The 20,000-nt window shown below is 37.6% G+C and overlaps 1 protein-coding gene across 2 annotated transcripts in view; it reads right to left on the bottom strand.

Annotated features, from left to right (window-relative positions):
* The window catches only part of LOC139467418 (cadherin EGF LAG seven-pass G-type receptor 1-like), a 131,205-nt gene that overhangs the window by 101,868 nt on the left and 9,337 nt on the right, over positions 1-20,000 (bottom strand). The window contains exon 1 of one of the 2 annotated variants that reach the window (XM_071248979.1): positions 6,716-6,778. The exons of the other annotated variant lie outside the window; for it this stretch is intronic. The gene's annotated coding sequence lies outside the window, so the exon portion shown is untranslated. Of the gene's footprint in view, positions 1-6,715; positions 6,779-20,000 lie in introns of those variants that run through there. 2 annotated transcript variants of the gene reach the window in all.

Raw genomic sequence — 20,000 nt, 5'->3', positions numbered from 1 at the left:
GCATGACCCGATCCGTTATTTTAATCAATTACGTACATAATGCAATGTCTGGCTGTATATTAAGGTGATATTAGAAGTGAAGTGAAGCGATATACTACTTGGCAACAACCCTGTCGGCTAAGAGGAAAACCGGATGGGTAGATATACTTTTGTCTCTGTCCCTTGGTTTGCTATTTGAAGATAGTCGACTGAAGTTCTAATGCATCATGCCTGACCGGGTATCGCGAACAGGTGTTTGCGGTCTCTTGAAATTCGTCATAGCCGCAGCTGATTGAATCATATGCAGTTATTATCTCTACAGTGGCGGGTTATTTAAGCATACTGAGGAGAATCCAGACCACTTGAAGGTCATTAGAAATATTTCCCTTCACCCATCGCCCAATAGTAACCTGCTACTTTAACCCTATAAACGCCACACTTTGAACATGTCATGTATTTCATTAAAGGACGCAGCATGGCTTCTGAGACCAATTCTATCAACCGTGGCTATTGCTCATGGCGGGTGCTGCCGGTAGGACATTCGTACCGGTTCGCGAACACCGGGTGTCCCAACTATTACGTTAACACCTCAAAGGTCTTACTTGAAAGCGTCCCGTTCTAATTTTGGCCGAGATTCGGTTATGAATACTCCTTTGATGTGTTTGATTGAATGACCTATCAACACATAAAACAATACATAACTTTGAGACCAGCTGTAGTATTTCGTGTGTTTCTTAATTCACGACCGTCCTAAATCACCGCCCCGTTAAAGAAAATATATAAACAGGTTAGGTAACAACATAAACTGAAAATGGTCAAATCTGAGGTCAAGATTGAACAATTCTTTTCACATATTTTCATTTTTAACAGACAACTGATCACCTGTGTAACGTGTTTGTTTTATCTTTAAAAACCGATCCCCGATCTCTTTAGCTGTGCATGGAGATGAGAAACAAAACAAAAGGGATAGCCTTCGAGCACCTGGTGTTATCACAGACTTTCAGTGATCCATTCATATAAGTTTTTACCTTTTAACCTATTGGAATCTGTTTCGGAAGATAATCGACGCTGAATATTCTCTGGCGTTGACGTTTTATATTTAAAGTAAATTACGGTTAAAACGAACTCAATGGGAAGGCCAAGTTTAGTTCGTTATAACCGTAGTTCGTGATAAGCATATATACAGTAAGAGGCCGGGACCAAATAAACATTCGTTATATCCGTCAGTTCGTTATAAGCGTGTTCGTTATAACCGAAGTTTATTTTACCTTTTAACCTAATGGAATCTGTTTCGGAAGATTATCGAGGCTGAATATTCTCTGGCATTGACGTTTTATATTTATGCTCATTCCGTTGAGACAAATAATGTTGAGCATATGCCTGACGCACTGGGCAACCGAACGCTGGGAAAGTGATGACTTGATCTTTGCCTTGTGCCCTCCGATAACACGAACTTCCAATAATGGTACACCCCTGTCAATAATTTTACAAACGTCACAATGCCTGAAACAATTTGACACCCAAATAACGTTCTTTGAGATATAAACAGAGAAACGAGAATACTATTGGTTAAGACATTGATACAGCAGGTATTGACCGTTCATTGTGAAGTATTACTCTCTTGTGCCAAACCCATGTGAGAGAACACTGTTAATACTCCACTGAATTATTCCTTCAAAACAACGTTGACCAACTCCAAGAATAAACGTCAGTGCAGATACAGTTCACAATTTGGCCACTGAAACCTCACCTCCCAAGGAACCAAGCCCAACATTCTAGCTAAACCGCCTTACTCTTGTTTGTAGGCGAATTCGGCATTGCTCGCCCTTATTTACCTCCACGTCCATCTTCAAACAGGCAATTGCAGACTTTAATTGAATTATGTCCATACATAATTCACGAGCAACTGAATAGAGAGAATCAAGTTACTAACGAATCGATTAATTCAATCAATTATTTCTCGGTATAATATGTCATGCCATAACGCAATTCATGGGAGTCTTAATGAGAGCATAGGAACAAACACTATCGGATTGCTAGAAAGCCTCTTGGTGGTAGCTGAAACATGACTTCTTTGACTAAAATATCAGTTTACCATTAAAAGGGACTTCAAAATATGATGTTGTGCACATTAGTATCTCTTGTAGCCCTGTTAATTAGGAAAAAAAACGACTTTTTGACGAATTTAAATTCGAACTAATTGTGTATGGCTGATCAATGGGCTTGTACGTGGGTGCACTGCAATTTGTGTTTTGTTCAGTGTTCTCTTCAGTTTGAAATCACGGTCTTTTTCTTCAGACAATCTGCCGTTTTCACGACTTAATGTTTAATACACATTATCAAAGTAGCTATATATCCAGAGGAAACTGGCATGAATTTATTGTTGCAATAAAAATGCTGTTTCGTGTGAAAATTTCAAAACTGAGCATGAACACAACGCCGATCATTTCCTGTGATAGAGTGCAATAATATGACAACAAGCACATTTATCGCACTAACAAAACGTGGATGAAACTAAATTCAAATCTATTTGCTATTCCGTGTCGGAAATTTATATTCACTTTTACGAACTTTCCAAAATTGAAACCGTTAATGGTCATTGATGAGCATTTCACGTTTGAATACGTTAGCAATTACTGGTGATTGCGCTTCCGAAGTTCTAAATTAAACCTGTGTAGAAAAAAGATCAAACCTTCCTTTCCATTCGTGATGGTGAAGACATCGATTTCAAAGACCTCAACGCTCAGAAAACACATAAATTCCTAACTAGTTTGGTGCCGTTACTGTGTTCAAGCGTTTTCATTAGTGAACTCAACGAAAACCAATTATTTGACAAATTCGTCCTTCGACCCAATTAGTGTAGCCTTTGCCCTAAAACATGTTCGAAACGATCGTGTTTTCAGACATGAAAAGAAAAAAAACAACGAACAGTCATTGATTTAAAACACCACGATCTAGCAACAGAATCATTTTGTAGCTCGTCATCATCGGTGCCACGTGAGCATCTAGGCAAGGTGACTACCATCCGACCATAATGGTCTTCAAAAACCAATATTGCTTGAGTCAAAAACTGCTGATTAAATGTTAAACTTCAAAGGCTGTCGAGGAATTTATGTGCATACACAACGGTGATATTTGTCAAGGATTGCAGGGGCTCTTAAAACAACTGAATCGCGGCATTGGCACCTTTTAAAGAGAGTCTGATCACATGAGGCTGTAGGGCACATTGCTACAGATGTACGCCTGGTTAGAAATCGCTAATATATAATACAGCTTTTGGGTAATAAAAGGAATGGATGTAAATCTGGATGGGGATTATTTTTTGCAACAAAACATTCAATATCACCTTTAAGGGTAGAATGTTAGAGTGTAATTACTTCCGATATTTGCACGTTTGAATTTTAGTTTTCCTGAATGTTGATTGGTCAATTGAAGCGATATGACGTCATATTACATCATTGGATATAATTATACATGACGTCGCAATCAACACACACAAAAATTGTATAACATTACATCATCTAAACAGCAGAATGGCTTCCAATATGTTTCTCTGTAGGGTTGGTGTTTCTTCGATTTTCTTCAATTTCTTTTCTTTTCTTAAAATGAGAGAATAAGCTACTCGAAATTCTGAATTACTGATTATCTGTTTCTCGTGAATGAATGCTATAAGTCACAAGCTAAAGGCTTGGGATTGGAACTCTTCAGTCACTCGGAACAGATCATCCATAGTTCCTTGGTGCTTGTAGATTATTCTCTGATGTAACAGCTGACAATAGACACAAAATAATACAAATAAACATTTAATTTCTTATATACAGGACAACTAAAACATGTAAGGAAGATATTTGATCATTGACCTATTCCATTTGTTACATGAAATGATATAAGTTACAGTATGATGTGGTATATACATGATTCTGAGAATTCCAATATACATATGTGATAATATGAATATCATGAAAGTATGCCTATATAGGATCAGAAGAAATACTATTATCGATCATCGCGAATTCTTAACAATAAATTTGGGAATTCTTACAATGATTGGCATTGTTACTTACATTTGCTGTTTGTGTGAAAAAAAGTGGATTTACTAAACTGTACTCCGGAAGAAACATCTTATTGAGTTCATGTTTTCACCACTCCTTGAGTTATGCTTTGACAGCTACTGATTAAATCAAGGTTTCCGTGTTTAAAATAGCAACAATACTCTCGACACACCCAAAATTCCATATTCAAAAGGCCGTCCGCAGTCACCGGTTGTCCAGAAAGAACGCAAAATTCTAAAGGTACTTCAAAACTACTTGTAAAACATATTTCAAATTTCATCATTAGAGACATCCATTGAGAGCATTAACGCATTGAAAACAGCGTCAGTTTGCTAAATTCAATCCAAAAGAAATCGTTATAAGAAATTCCATAAATCTTCATCGCTAGTTATCTTAATTTCACAATATTGATTTGGCAAATTGCTTTTATGGGGTTATGTAGTCTCGCATCTGCAAAACTGCAGTGCTGGAGACTTAATCCTTTGATGAACTCTCACCAGAACGAGGCTAGACATCACGGCAGGGTATTTGTAATAGGACGCCATATTTTCTTCACCGCGGAACTAAAAACATCCGGGAACTCTTTTTATTGCGTCTTCTTCCGCGGCGGACGAGGCCTCCGAGGCCCTGAGATTGCGTAATCTTAGAAGCAACATATACACACTCCCTCCGCGTGCGGACTATATTACCAACAAGCCGATCTTTTAGAGTTATGTTCAACCTTTCGGAGAAAATGGCAAAAGGGTTTTCTAGGATAACAGTTACAAACGAAGCTTCAATATGCATCTAAAAGAAGATTTGAGGATCGAAAGGATTTCAATTAGTCTCTAATAGGCAAAATCCCGTTCATTTTTGTTGGAACTTTCTCCATTCTGATTAAGCCCTTATTCATTAACGTAACACTGCATCTCGTGTTTAAATTTAGCTAATCAATGTTATCTGATCTGTAGGGTCGAAATTGTGTTCGGGTTTGTTGACGAAATATAAACATGTGTTATAGTTTGCCATTATTAGGCTACCTACAGTGCTAACATAGTTATGATTAATATATAAATAATTTTAAAAGTGGTTTTTTTTATCATCTTACTTTGGTTTGCAACCTAAACCATCATAGTAGTTTTTAAAAAATCGAAATCGGAATATTGAGGAGAGGCCGTTGAACATGCTTTCCACAGTTTATAAAAACTATTTTCCTCACTGATAACTTCCCTCAAAATACACATCTCAAGTTTTAGACAAAGAAGAAAGTGTCGTCAACACAGCAATAAAATCGATTTTCAGAGCCATTAATTATTGCTGCCGGAACTGTAAACATCCTAATGAGAGGAATTACGGTATTTCGCACTGGTGATTGTTATTATTCTCCACCCGTACAAACAGTATCATATTTGTAGTTTGTCAAATATGCTAGAAGAAAGAAGAATTAGTGTCAACCAATATTGTTTGACAAATTCCTCTCCATAGTAACATATGTTTATTGGTCCAACAAAATTAAGGCTGTTTTCTTATTGATAGCACTACATCACCGTAACATTTTTACAATTGATTAAGGTGTGACACATCTCAAACAAAAATGTATTATGAGGCTAACGTATTACAGTCAAACCTCTTTGTGTCGAACTTGGATGTGACGAATTCCCGGTTGTCTCGAACACATTTGGTAGCCTTTAATATCCACATTAAGCATAGCATTTTCCTGGTGTAGGTCCGGATCCTGGCAAATCTGTTTTGCGGGTAATTTCATTTATCAGAATTGCATATACATATATGGTTTCTCACGTGAGAGACCGGTGAAGATCTGGGTTAGAATAGCTATTCGGCAACCTACGCTTGTCGTAAGAGGCAACTAACCGGATCGGGTGGTCAGGCTTGCTGACTTGGTTGATGCATGTCATCGTAACCCAGTTGCGTAGATCGATGCTCACTGGATTGTCTGGTCCAGACACGATTTATTTACAGACCGCCTTCATATAGCTCGAATATTGCCGAGTGTGGCATGAAACAACAAACAAGCAAACAAAATCGCATGTGACATTTCTGAAAATGATAACAGTTTCTTTCATATTTATCTTTTGAGTGAACATGAACGACTTCTCGAGATATTACCTTTGCAATATGTCTGATGATTTTACTTCCTGAAGAAGCCCATTTGTTATCATCGTGATTCTCACATCATTTTTACAAAAAAAAGCGTTTTGTTCTTCCATTCGAATTCGCCAAACGCCTGAAAACCTCCAGAGAAGGGGAAACTACGGACATTATATTGTCCCTTGAATGACAGGGCACAATCATGCTTCCTTCCTACGGCCTGAAATAACAACGTTCTACAGCCTTAAATGTAAATTTGCAAAATTACGATAAAATGAGATTTTTTATTATGTTTTTTTCATCTGCTAGATATTCTTTTGCATAACCCCAGGGCTGAGTGAAACAACAAAAATACAACTATTACGTACTCATTTCAACATTTCGACATTCGTCAAGGAGGCTTGGGTTGTTTTCCAAGGAAGACAGAAGAACCCGAAGTAGTTATAAATAGTGTAGTACAACATCCTTTCCTTCAGGTGACTGTGTCCTGCTTCTAAGATCCATTAGACATCTCTCACACTGAGACAAAGTGGTATTCATCATTTGAAGCATACAGAGCTGAGACCGATTTTCAGTAACAAGAGTAGGTTCATTACCTTCAGAAGTTCAACCTTTGGCATCTCCAGTACAGAACACAGCATTCATTTTCCTCTTTCAACACATGTATAAGTTGTCACCTCTTGAGGATAAAGCGGCGCCCACATCAAGAACAGCAATCAGCGGTGTGTGTACAAGGTTGGGATTCAGTGACCGGAATCCCCAGATTTTGTCGGAAGAGCGGTGACATGCAAGTGGCAGCGCGTCCATTAATCACGGTGGCTTTTGGTAAGGGGCAATATGTCAGTGGAATAGATCTCCCTGGCTATTGATCTTGACCAGGCCAGCATTACAATACGAATGTGTTGTACTGGTCAAGGAAAACAAATCCTGAAGCAAACCACCACGGTAGCAGGTCTAAGGATTGCATTTCTGCAAGGATCACTCAGACATCGTGGTCACAACATGGATGTGTGTTCCTTGTTGAAATGCAATCGCTTTACAATGGTACCACAGGGTGCGTGGTGCCAGTAGAAATCTTTAAACATGCTACAAAGGTAGTTGTTTCAGGAAATGGATATCTTGAAAACGATTCTCTCCAGGAAACAGACAAGACAGACACTAAGCTCCTTAATTATCTCCACGGCGTTCTTGTTCTGGAACTGATTATTTCCAGGGGGTGCTTCAGAAATGGCAATGTGTATATCTATTACCAATCAAGGATTGAAGGTTATATTTTATCATTTTGAAATATTAGTTATTTGAGGGCATTTCTTGGAAGTTGGTGGATAACAAAGTAGACATATTTACATCTGTAACACACTGTCATAGCGACGTTTCGACGTTCTATACTGAAACGTCCCTTTTATGGCATAATAAAGATGCAGTTATCCATAAATTGTATCCATTTTGAAATATTAACTCCACAAACAACACATTTACAGCAAGTATCACCAGTGACAAACTAAGCAAGGGCAATGAAAATGTTCTAACTTCGGGATTTGCTAAATGTTAATTATCTATGGACAGGGCTACACAAACATCATTATCAACTCAATACGACTACATTTATGAACGAGGTGTCAATCTATTCAGTTCGCTCGTCAAGCCAGAATCCGGGCTTGATTCTCCACATGGGTACAGTTGGGTAAGTCCATTCTTGGTGTCCCCGGCCGTGATTTTACTAAAATATTGTTAAAATCAGCGCAAAACATACTCACTCACTCACTCACTTAATAGATAAAGCAGTAACCATGTTTGGGATTTAATATGAACACAGGTTCCTTGAAGGTAAATATCAAATATCTTCAAGTCTTACACTTCTTCATTTGTTCATAGGTTCTGATAGAGAATCATTTTTTTCAAAGCTTTTAACGTAGGTTATTATTTATATTACGTACTATGGTAGAATTGAAATTCAAAACCAGTACATGCGTAAATAATGAAAATAATAACTTGTACGTATAACATCTTGAACATATTATGAAAGGCTACACAGTACATATAAAGATAAACTGGATACACATTATACACGTGTCACAAAAGTCATCAATTAAGCAAACGACCGGGAGCAGGAGTCACAATTCTCTATGTTTTATTCAAGATGTTCTTTATTGTCAGCAATGTCAACACGATACTCCAGCACCACATCATTCTGACAATAACTGATGGTAAATCTAAGGCTAGGCACTATATTTCACTGCTACCGTTTGACCAGCAATGGCAGAAAGAAAGATTACTCCAAGCATTCCTGCATTATGTGACCGAGGTCTGCAAAGCAATGCAGCTGCTGCCATGGTAAAGACCAATTCCCCGAGGAAGGAAAGTCTACATTACCCAGTGTTATGAAACACCGTCCCACCACATAAAGGCTAGCATGTGGCGAACAAATTGAATCAAGGCTGATCTTTAGTCGCCCTAGACCTCATGCCATTTCTCAAGAGGTAGTTTATGGCCTTTTACGCTGGTGTTGTTCTGATAAATGATGGCTATGTCAATAACTTAGAGTTGCGGCTTTGGTTAACGTATGGGGAAATGTTGTGAACCCAAAGTTAGAAACTTGCGTGGTGTTGCATTTCTTTATGGCTGCACCAGGTCTGGATTAGGACAATCTATGGCAATTTCTGATTTCATGCTCCACCAAATCTCAGATAGATTTATGTAACATTGCACGAGACGATTTTTTGTATAATACTGAATACTCTAGACTCAGTGTCTAGCCCAACGTACAATTCCACGCAAGAATTACTGAACCGTGTACGGCGTTACCAAAATGACATCAATACTGTATAAGAAAACAGAGGAGAGTGGGTATTTGACATAAGTCAGTGACATAAGTCAGGGACATGGCTGTTCAGTATACTCTCAGCCTCAAAGGAGAAGTTTTTTTCCGTTTTAGAAATCTCTTTAATACGTCCGGCTTTTCTGTACCTGTTTGCAATACCTCAGTTCCAAAGGAGTTAGGGTATCCTGCAACAATCACGCAAGGATTGATTGAGACGGACTAAACACTTTCTTTTATTTCTACAATTGTGCGTGGAGTAATTGCATCTCGATGGGCTGCACTGACAAAACCATTAAGTGCCTCTACCTAGGGTTTAACAGACTATAAATATTGATATGGAATACCTTAGCTTCGGGAGAATGAGTATCTTCAGGTGTATGTGAACATGTTAAAGAGACCGTTTGTTAAGAACAGTCATTTATCCAGTTTGTGCAAACGCGGGCATAGAGTCCCGAGAGGCTCTCGAGTTATTGAACTCCCGCGTGTATCTCTTCAACAACACATACATCACAATGAGGTGAATTGATTAATATAGACCGGTGTGGGTCAGGTGATACACTTGTCATGACAAGGAGAATTGATTAGATTATTGACAATCATAGTTCATGTCACTCAAATGAGATGTCTAAACACAGACTTCACATGCAACAGAAAGCTGAGCCATAAATGTTTGCCATACCTTGGAACCACTTGACAGTACGTCGGAGAATGGTTTATACTTTGAACAAAGAAATGGGAAGATTTACAGTGTGTAACGACAGAAAAGTGTTAGAAAATCAATACATGATGTTCTAAGGTTTTGTTCCGTTTCATAATGGACGTGTCAAGCATATTAAGGAGGGTCAAACATAATTTTGTAACAACATATTTCTCATCAGAAATAATTATTAGCACATTTAACTCGTGATGTACATATGAAAAAGATTTGAATGCTCTATCCTTATTCATATTCGTATTCGTCATAAGATCGGCCACAGAACATGGAAGAAACAAATTTCGTCCAAACTCGTTATGTTACAGAATGGACAACAGTCGGTTGTCTTTTAACATCTCACTGTGTTTCATTGATTTTGTTTCTTGAAGCAAAAGGGCCATCTTCTACAAAGTAGGAGGTTTACATTATAGATTTACAAAATTGGTCATGCCAGTGCAGGAAATTGAGACACTTTAAAGTTTTTTTTAATATTGAAGGTTTCATTTATAAAGATTTGTACAATGGCTTGCACCCATCTGTCAAATCATCCTTCCCTCTCAGGGGCAAGAACCCGGATATTCTCAGTCGTGGCCATATTAGGCCATGAAGCCTGAGGGCGCATAGACTTATCGGATTATCACGCCAAAACTCGATAAGCAGTATTTACACGTTTTGTAATTGCTGACTATGTGTGACTCTGAAAGGACCTCTGTAGACTATGAGGCTGAATATGGAAACGTTACAAGGCTTTCTGTCGTGAATCCTGCTCAAAGACCTCATGATCAAAGTAAACAATCGTCTACCCAGAACCATGTGCGTTCCTCAAACCTTTGGGCACAAACCCATGAAGAGAATAAAAGTCTCATGACTGCCACCTTGTGAACAGATAAGAATCTGACCTAAGGCGCTTTGGCTATTGTTGTGGAACATTTGATATCATTCCAGATATTTTCGTTTCATTGGCTGACTTGACCAATATTTGTCTGTACAATAATGGAATCTATTTTGGACTGACCTCAGATTCCCTCCAGATGAAGCTTAAGTTACGGTCAACAGTGCCAGAGATGAAAGAGATTTTAAGTGTAAGAACTATGATATAGGCATTTATGTGTGGTTTTTCAGATTTTGTAATGGACACTCGGTTTCTATAGATACCAAAAATCGAAAAATACCCAAAATGTTACGTCATTACGACTGATGCCATGGCATAATGGCCTTCGGCAAAGATAAGGCCACACCAAATAAGTTATTTGCTCGCCGACTTTTTCACTAATATGTGAATAAGGACGATTTTGTTTCGAAATGACACTAAAACAATTGTTTTCTGAGATATGAAGATTCGGGCATTTTACTCTCAGCAGAATCATACATCTTATTTAACATCAGAAATAAATTAATTATTTTAGGTAATCTATTATCTCGCTGAACTTAAAACAATTCAGTTTGGCCTTACTTCGTATTTTTGCAAGCATAGCAACTAGATCAAACAATTATTTAAAAAGCAATAAATATTTTTTTTTTATAGTTTCCCTTTTAGGGAACAAGGAGGCAGTGATTTTAACAAACATATAATTAATTTGTTGTGGCCTATTCGAAATATCAAAGAAGTGATTCTCCGAAATGCAACCAAGGCTAATTTGAACAACGTAGAGACCGGTGAATACAATGCTTATAATGCCAGGTGGATAAAGCGGTTACTACATTTGCATCGTCATGTATGATAGTAATATGTAAATGAACAATAACAGTATAAATAATCTCAACTGTAAACACCCTCATTCTCCAACGTAAATATTTGTTTTAGCTTTTATCTGTACTCGGGGCAGGTCTGTGAGCATTTTAATCCTGAGTTATTTAGAATAGATGAATAATCCCAGTATGTCCACACCACTGCATCATGTTAGCGGATTCCTTATCACAGTGATGCGCCCGTCTCTTCAACTCGATAAAAGCATGGTACAATTGGTTATGGAACATGTAAAAATGCAAATCGCTTTTTAATTTACAGACATATATTGATATGCAATAATCTTCTCTCTTTTGAAGACGTTGGCTGTAAATTGAGTAACGTAATCACATTTACAGTCCATTAAACTGTTACGCTAACAGCAATGTTTAGTCGGCCAGGAGTGAAGTCCATGAAACTAAAGACATAAAGGTGTAACGTCAAAGCTAAAGCTTTATTTAGCATTGGACATAGGATGGATCAAAGCAATGAACCCATCATTATGATCAAAGGAAGACGATAATGAACGTAATGAACACAGTGTCAATAGTCCCAATTAGCGGGATGCCTCTTCCCGTTGTCGTGATTTCAGAAGCTTGGATGGTTAGCTTGAAAAGTGCCGCATCATAGAATTAAATCCTACCTCAGACACCAATTTCCATATGTGACTTGATTGATAGGAAAGTCAACTGTCTATGCGGGTATGATGTATGGGGATCGTAACATTTCAGTTATCGATAACGTAGCTACTGCTGTGAACACTGTGGAAATCCATATCGACATAAGGTTTGCCGTGTATACCAATAATATACTACTGTAAGTCACGTTAGTTGGTGAGTTTCTTATGAATTATACAACTGATGAAATATGACCTTATGGTTGTCTGGTTAATCTTATGGTGGCGTTTTACAACTTACACAGACGTCTGGAATATGACCTTATGATTGTCTTGTTAAACTTATGGTGGGTTTTATAACTTACATAGACGTCTGGAATATGACCCTATGATTGTCTTGTTAATCTTTACGAGGGATGTCATAGCTTACATAGACGTCTGGAATATGACCTTTTAAATGGTTGTCTTGTTAAACTTATGATTGGTTTTATAACTTACATAGACGTCTGGAATATGACCTTATGATTGTCTTGTTAATCTTAAGAGGGGTGTCACAGCTTACATAGACGTCTGAATTATGACCTTATGATTGTCTTGTTGATCTTATGATGAATTTTATAATTTAACGTACGTCGGAAATGCGACCTTATAACTGTCTTGGTAATCTTATGATGGGTTTTATAACTTACATAGACGTTTGGAATATGACCTCATGGTTGTCTTATCCTAAGAAGGGTGTTATAGCTTACATAGACGTCAGAATTGTGACCTTATGATTGTCTTGTTAATCTTATGATGAATTTTACAGCTTAAACATGCGTCTGAAATGCGACCTTTTAATTGTGTTGTTAATCTTATGAGGGTTTTAAAACGTGCAGAGATGTCTGAAATAAGTCCTTATGATTGGTGTGCAAATCATACAACCGGTTATAAATTCAACAATGTCTTTAATGTGATTGAGTGTGGTTGTATACCACAGTTAGCATTAATTCAGGAATATCGCGGCGGTATATACGGTTGGCAATAGTCAGTGTTACGAACTGATTTAAGGAGTCGTTTAAGATTCACTTATTTTCAAATGTGTCAATATTAATCTAAAACAAATACAAATATACGATACATGTTTAATTCGTACCTGATATGTACTATGATATGCAATAACATAAAAAACACGGTTCTCTTAGAAGAGAGCATCACGAACGTGTACCATACTGAATCTGTGATAAGATCCTTTCACACAGCTGAGATACAACATACAGATATTAGCACGAATGTTGCAGGCGACTAAAGCATAGAGTGCGTACACTCCGACATGAAATTGCGTGATGTTGTGTTGCGGGATGTGAAGAACAATACCCAATACACAGAGGTGCTTTAATATTTGTGATGAACACATCGGAGGCATATATTGACTTTCTGTTGTATGTTTCAAACACGCTGCAGGCGACTAACCTCGCCCGCCGATATATCGGCGGCAAGGGAGACGGGTTCCGGTTTATATGACTACGTATACAAAAAGCCCGAAGCCCATGAATGCTCGTGGGATTGTATCGAATGTTTGTAGAAACAATTTCAAAGTAAATTATTGTTCATAGTCTTTGCAACAAAGAAACATTCAGAAACAGCACACTTGTATCATGTTCCTGTATGAAGTTGATGGTAAAGTAAGATAAAACAATAAAACGACAAAAAGATTTCATAAACATACGAAATCTCTACTAAAAGCAGAGTCCATTGAACGATTTCAACTATATCATAAGCAGTGTTTATGAATTACTATCAAATAGTTGTGACACCAGGTGTTCGCGAAAGAGTGAGCATATGGTGGCAACCGTCACAAACACATACAAAGGCACGTGATCTGAAAAAACACATTAACATATGCTAAAAGCCAAAATGGGGAATTGTATTGGATATCATTTTGGTCAGTTACTCGAAACAGTTTCATTGTCCTCAACATGTCTTCTATTCAAGGTTGTAAAAGGCTTTACTGAGGCCTTGAGTGGTGTAGCCTTGGTCAAACAACTTTTGACGTAAGAGTCGTATGACGCTCTTTGAAATCTTCGTAGAAACGGCATGAAATTTGTAAATTTTGACGACTGTATAAGCAGAATGAAATGTAAAGTAATATATAGATGATACAATTTGAACTACAACAAAATCTAACATAAAGGTTTTGAACATAAGACTCGAACAGATTTAAAATCATAAATATGGTACGGAATCAGCCCGTGGGTGAGCTAGGGATACAGAACAGTATTCAAGTTAAATCACGGTGTGTCAGCTCAGCGTTCGAGGAAAACCAAAAGTGATGGACGTCTGAGACCTTTGCCACGTTGGTGAAACCCATGAGCACGGGTATGGTGCTGACAAACCTAGGAACATATCCAAGGCCAATCAAACCCACGATCATCCTGGCGAGACTAATAAGAGACTCAACTATGTACAATGTCTCCATGTGGGGGAATTGAACACTTTAATCACTAGGCCATCCACCAGCCTTGACCATGAATTGACATTGTCTGCAAATAAATATGAATATAAGACCTGGGCATTGCTTTTCTTGTAATATCACAATTAGAAATTGAATCTTTTTACTCCGAAAGTGCGTATCATGAAATATCATCGAGAACAGAGTACATAATGTATCGAGTCTTTAGTATTGTTCTAGGTAATTATCACACACTACGTATTCGAATGTATGATTTGTAATGAAAGGGGCTTTTAGAGATCCGATTTGTACAGTCCATACTGACCATATCAACATTGCTGATAAATATAAACCCTATTACCCTGAGGCTTTTGCCTAACGTCTGGACTCCCCAACATTGTGGCGATTTTGCTGTCAGTGACGTCGCATTATTTCCCACAACGAGCTGGTGTAGAGGGAGACGGGGGTAGAAGTCACTTATTGTCAGTGAAACTCGGTAATTGACAAGATACGTTGATGGCCCAAGAGGAACGGAAAAGGAAAGCCATCGATACTGTCTGAACAAATGACGTGTTAAATGACAATGATTGACGTAACATTAGATGTTTCCACGATACCATTAAATTCCATTAATAATTTACATCACCTGTCGTTCAAGACATCTGTTTCTTTTTCAATTTCTTAATTTATGTGCCATGTACTGGAAAATGCGGTTTTTAATGTATAAATACGCATGAAGGTAAACTGTGTGACCTTAACGCCACTTTTAACAGTATTCCAGTCATATCCCGGCGTGTCAGCTTAATGGGGGAGGAAATCCCGAAATCATGCAGATCTTAGGCGTTTACAACTTTGGTGAAACCCACTAGCGTGGGTATGGTGCTGTAAAGATTAGTGAGGTAAAATTAAGTATATAGCACGAATATTGTCCAATATTTTCGGTAAGTTACTATTCATGAGTTGGATCTTGTAACATCTTGAAGAACACAACCGTGACGATACACGGCTACACGACAAAGAAATCAAGTCATTATTGCACCATCGACGTCATTGGAATAATGATTTCGGATGATTGACGCCAATATATAGACAAACATGTTTCTATATACTTGTATTCTAACTAAAGTGAGATGTACACCGGTTGCCCAGTCGTCTAAGGCGCCATAATGCACTGTACGGTGTTGCGACCCTTAGGCGTGCCAGAAACCTATGATTGAAATAATATTCAAGGCAGCGTTGAGCCAAATTCCCTCACAGAGTCAAACTAATATGATTGAGTATTCACTGATTCTGCCTCGTCAGCGGTTCGAACATGTATAAGACGATACTTAAGTTATGTAATACCTCGAAAGCTTTTCCAAAATTATATTGGCTGTGTCAAAGAATATTCTCGTATTTTTATCTTGATTTTCTATATGCATGACTGAAGCTCAGTCAAAAGGCAGTTTAAGTCTCAACAAGTGTTTATAACCTGTTCTTCAAAAGGACGTCTTCCTATCAGTAATACTCTGGTGGTGGTTTCCTTATATCAAGATCAGGTGGCCATATATATATATACTGAATAATGTGCAGGTTGAAAAAAAAAGTTTGTTCAGTGGCTCAAAGAAGGAAATACTCAAATACAAACTATGGAATGTGATGTGTGAGATATAAGGAACTGTGTGTGTGTGTGTGTGTGTGTGTGTGTGTGTGTGTGTGTGTGTGTGTGTGTGTGTGTGTGTGTGTGTGTGTGTGTGTGTGTGGAGCGTACCTGATGACAGTGTAATTAGGTATGCGTTGTGCCAAAATATATATTTTACTGAAAATAATTTCATGAAATGTAAAATGGGGAAAAACAACTGTAAATAGCCTTTATTATTATCTTTGTTGTTTATTGGGACTATTTGTTGTGTTTATTAGGTTATTGTATATTGAATTAGTTCACGTGGTATACAAAGTGAAAATAAGTGTCTCTAAAGACATCAAGTTGACACAAAAATATCCAGTCTTCTCTCATTTTGACCCAAAACCATCTTAAAAATTAATCCTTTTTGTATAGATTTGTTTTTAGATAATGAGAATCCATCGATCACATAAACCCTTTTTATGACAAACTTCCCTTTTTATCCCTTCAACTACAAAATAAGGAGTGACCACTGAAAATCAATTTCATATATTTATTAACATTAAGACATATTTATTCAATATTACTTTTATACACCTTAAGGAAACATGTACCCTCGCTCAGCTCTCTCACAAACAGTACGCCCCAAACTCATTGTAAATCACTGTAAAACATGCTGGGTATTTTCTATGTGCTGGTGTCAGTTTGATCTCATTTAAGCTGAGAATACCACGGAGGACAGTTTGATTGATGAGACCATATATTTCTTTCTAAACCAAGGGTGGAAAAACACTCATTGATTAATTGGCTCCAAGAGAGCATTATTATCCCCCAGTAACCGAACCGACTGAGCCCTCCAAATGCATGTACAGCAAGCCGCATGAGTGGAAACCCTGCCCTGGCTCGTCTAATAACAACAGACAACTGCCTTGCATTGCATTTTATCTGCGAATGAATACGTTTTTATTCATGATATTTCAACGTGGACGTAATGTATCAATAGCTATGACATCGGAGAACAATAACAGCACAATACATATCATTCGTATACATACTGCGGAGAGGCTATTGGCGAATTGGCTATAAAGAGCCGCCGAAACAGACGAATGTTATCATACTGAGGACTGTAAACCTATATTTACAACGATACATCATTGATATAGGTCAAGCCTGTATGTAATATTAAGACAATGCAAACCAATATATTTTAGATTGGTATTTCCATTACAAAAAAGGAGAAACTTCACAAAACAAGTAAACAACTGAAAAAACAACCAGGCATGTGAAAGACATAGAGGAAGATATAATTCTGCAGGCCAAAAGAAAGTATACACTTGAAATTGGATTTGACCAAAAGGTTACAAATAGCAAAACGCTACTAGCCTCAGAACAGTCGTCGAAACAATGCAAACAAGGGGTCCAAAACACAACCATGATACCTGTATCAAATACCTCACCATCGAAAACCATTTCTTGTTTGTTTTTATTTTAGCCACCATCAAACATGGCTGTTTACTTTCTTTTGCCCGGCAGTTTATATAATGAATTATTTCGTAAAGATATCAAATGTATGTTAATCTAGTTCAATGATTCAAAAACGAATCACCAACTGAAGAAATATTGTATTCATCGCCAAATCGTTACAAATAAGGAAAACCTACACCTTCAATAAAGACAAGGGAACTTGGGACACAGACAAAACCAATTAATGCTTATTATAAAAGTATCTGTAGCCCCAAATATTTTCATATGGTAAAAGGTTCTCATATAGTATCCTAAATCACATAGTTTTTATGGAAATAGTCTCAACACGGAAGAATCTGTTCTCATATGGTCTCAAGAAAAGACGATGATTCCAGCGAAATCCAAGGGTTCATCAATGTTCGTGACATCATATGCATGTACCCATGGTGTGTTTCATCGTCGTGATAGTAAAACGTACTGAAAATGACTTTTTTGTTGGACAAATATGTACTAATTACTTTATCCTTATCTTATTTGATCTCTTCTATCATCAAAACTGCGTCTCAAGATGTCGGGATTGATTCAATTGATTGATTCAATTGAGAACTTACACTGCCCAGATTGCTTATGAATAAAACATGACATGTCAGTGCCGATGATAATTGCTAACTTGAAGATTTTATCGCCGACTAGTCATACCTCTGTGACTATATTATAACATACAAAGTGATATGGGTAATAGTCAGAGGTGTAAGGACAATGCAATCTACATGTAAATGACATTGTTATTGACAGCTTCACTATTGATCTTTTGGAAATAGACACGTATTAACATAGAAATAACACAAATTGTGAAAGCATGCGGATCCCCGCATACTGAAGCCGAGCCGTGAGACCCAGATTCTCACGTTCTAGGATGAACGGTGAAGCTGAATATCAGGATGATGTAGACCAGAAGGATTTGTTGTTTTTTAAATTATTTTCTTCTCCAAATTATACAACCGAACATGAACGTCAACTGACGTGTGATGGACATGCTACTCAAAATAATGTCCTTCTTGCACGTCATGCTGAAATTAACACTGTTATGTAATACACATCATTAGGATAAAATGCCGTTGCGCTGTCGGCGTTGGTGCACTTTTTCTGTAATTAAAAATCATTTAAAGAAGAAAAGTCTTTTCAAGTGTTTTTTGCTTTTAGATCGATTGCTTAAAAACGTCTTGCAGTCACAACGTACTGGCGTATGCGTATCTTAAAACTACTTAAAGAGGCGGTTGGTGAGTCATATCAATCATACTGTCATAGAGGCGTAGATACTCGACTAACCACACCCGGTTGAGTTGAGTTTTGCATTTCAGTTGTCTTGACTTCTACAGCATTCTCTAGAAACTAAACTGAAGTTTTAATGCAGGTGTGGCCAGGAAATGAAGAAACGTCATATCGTTTGCATGAAAGTAGACGTAGATTATGCACTCAGCAATATTCCAGCTATACGTATTGTCTGTCAGTCTGGGTCAAACAATCCTGTGATTGACATCATGAGCATCGATCCTCACAATTTGGATAGATGAAGTCCGCAAGTCACCATGTCTTACACCATGGTCCATTTAGTCGCCTCTTACGACAAGCATAGGTTGCTAGTGTCGTTATTGCCACCCGTAACCCCCTCGGGTTCGTAGACTAAGTATAATCTTGGCGCGAGTTCACAGATGGCATTCAAGGTGAGCAATTTGTTCAAATGTACTTCTTTTTGATTGTCCTTCCAGTCCAACACATGTGGCCAGAGGAACCAGAAACGTTTTAATGCCTAATAAAGCCTTAAACTTGTTTTTGACAGTTTCCGAGCACCGGATACATTTATCAGTTCCTTCATTACTGTCTGGCATTTGATATTTATCAGTTACCATATGTATTCATAATATCACAGGACATGTATCTGATACATAGTCAAAACAATGTTGTTTGCTGTTATATTCATTCTGATTGCTGGACAGATTATTGTGACATTGGTCATCGTGTAAAGGTAGTGTAGATTTGTGTATGTATTACTTTAGGATAAAAAGGTGCATTTACTTATTTCAAAGAGCGCCATACGACTCTTACTCGAAAGTTCTTTGATCAAGGTTACAGCATTCTGGGACATTTCCAAATATGACCTATCAGTGACTAAAATTATGTCCGATGCTATACCCTTTACTGACGTGTACCATATGTTTCAGTGTTTCTCCAGGTGAACAATTGACTTGCCTTTGCGTGTGTTTGTGACGGGTGACACATGTGGGACAGTATACGCTCACCATTTCGCGAACGCCTGGTATCATCACTATTTGATGCTGATTCATAAACACATGCCCATGATATAGACGGACTCTTTTGAAAAAGGGGTTTGTCGCGTTTATTTATTCTGTACAGGAGGTCTTCATCAACTCACTAAAGGATCAACTGTCTTACTTGAATGAAATATTGACATAAAGGATTTCATTTCACGAAAAGGTTTAGCAATTGGATGCATCATATATGTTT

Source organism: Haliotis cracherodii, unplaced genomic scaffold (assembly GCF_022045235.1).
Source record: "Haliotis cracherodii isolate W230 unplaced genomic scaffold, xgHalCrac1.p SCAF_2, whole genome shotgun sequence".
NCBI lineage: Eukaryota > Metazoa > Mollusca > Gastropoda > Lepetellida > Haliotidae > Haliotis > Haliotis cracherodii.
The sequence above is the reverse complement of the archived record's forward strand: the minus strand, read 5'-3'. Positions and strand labels throughout refer to the sequence as shown.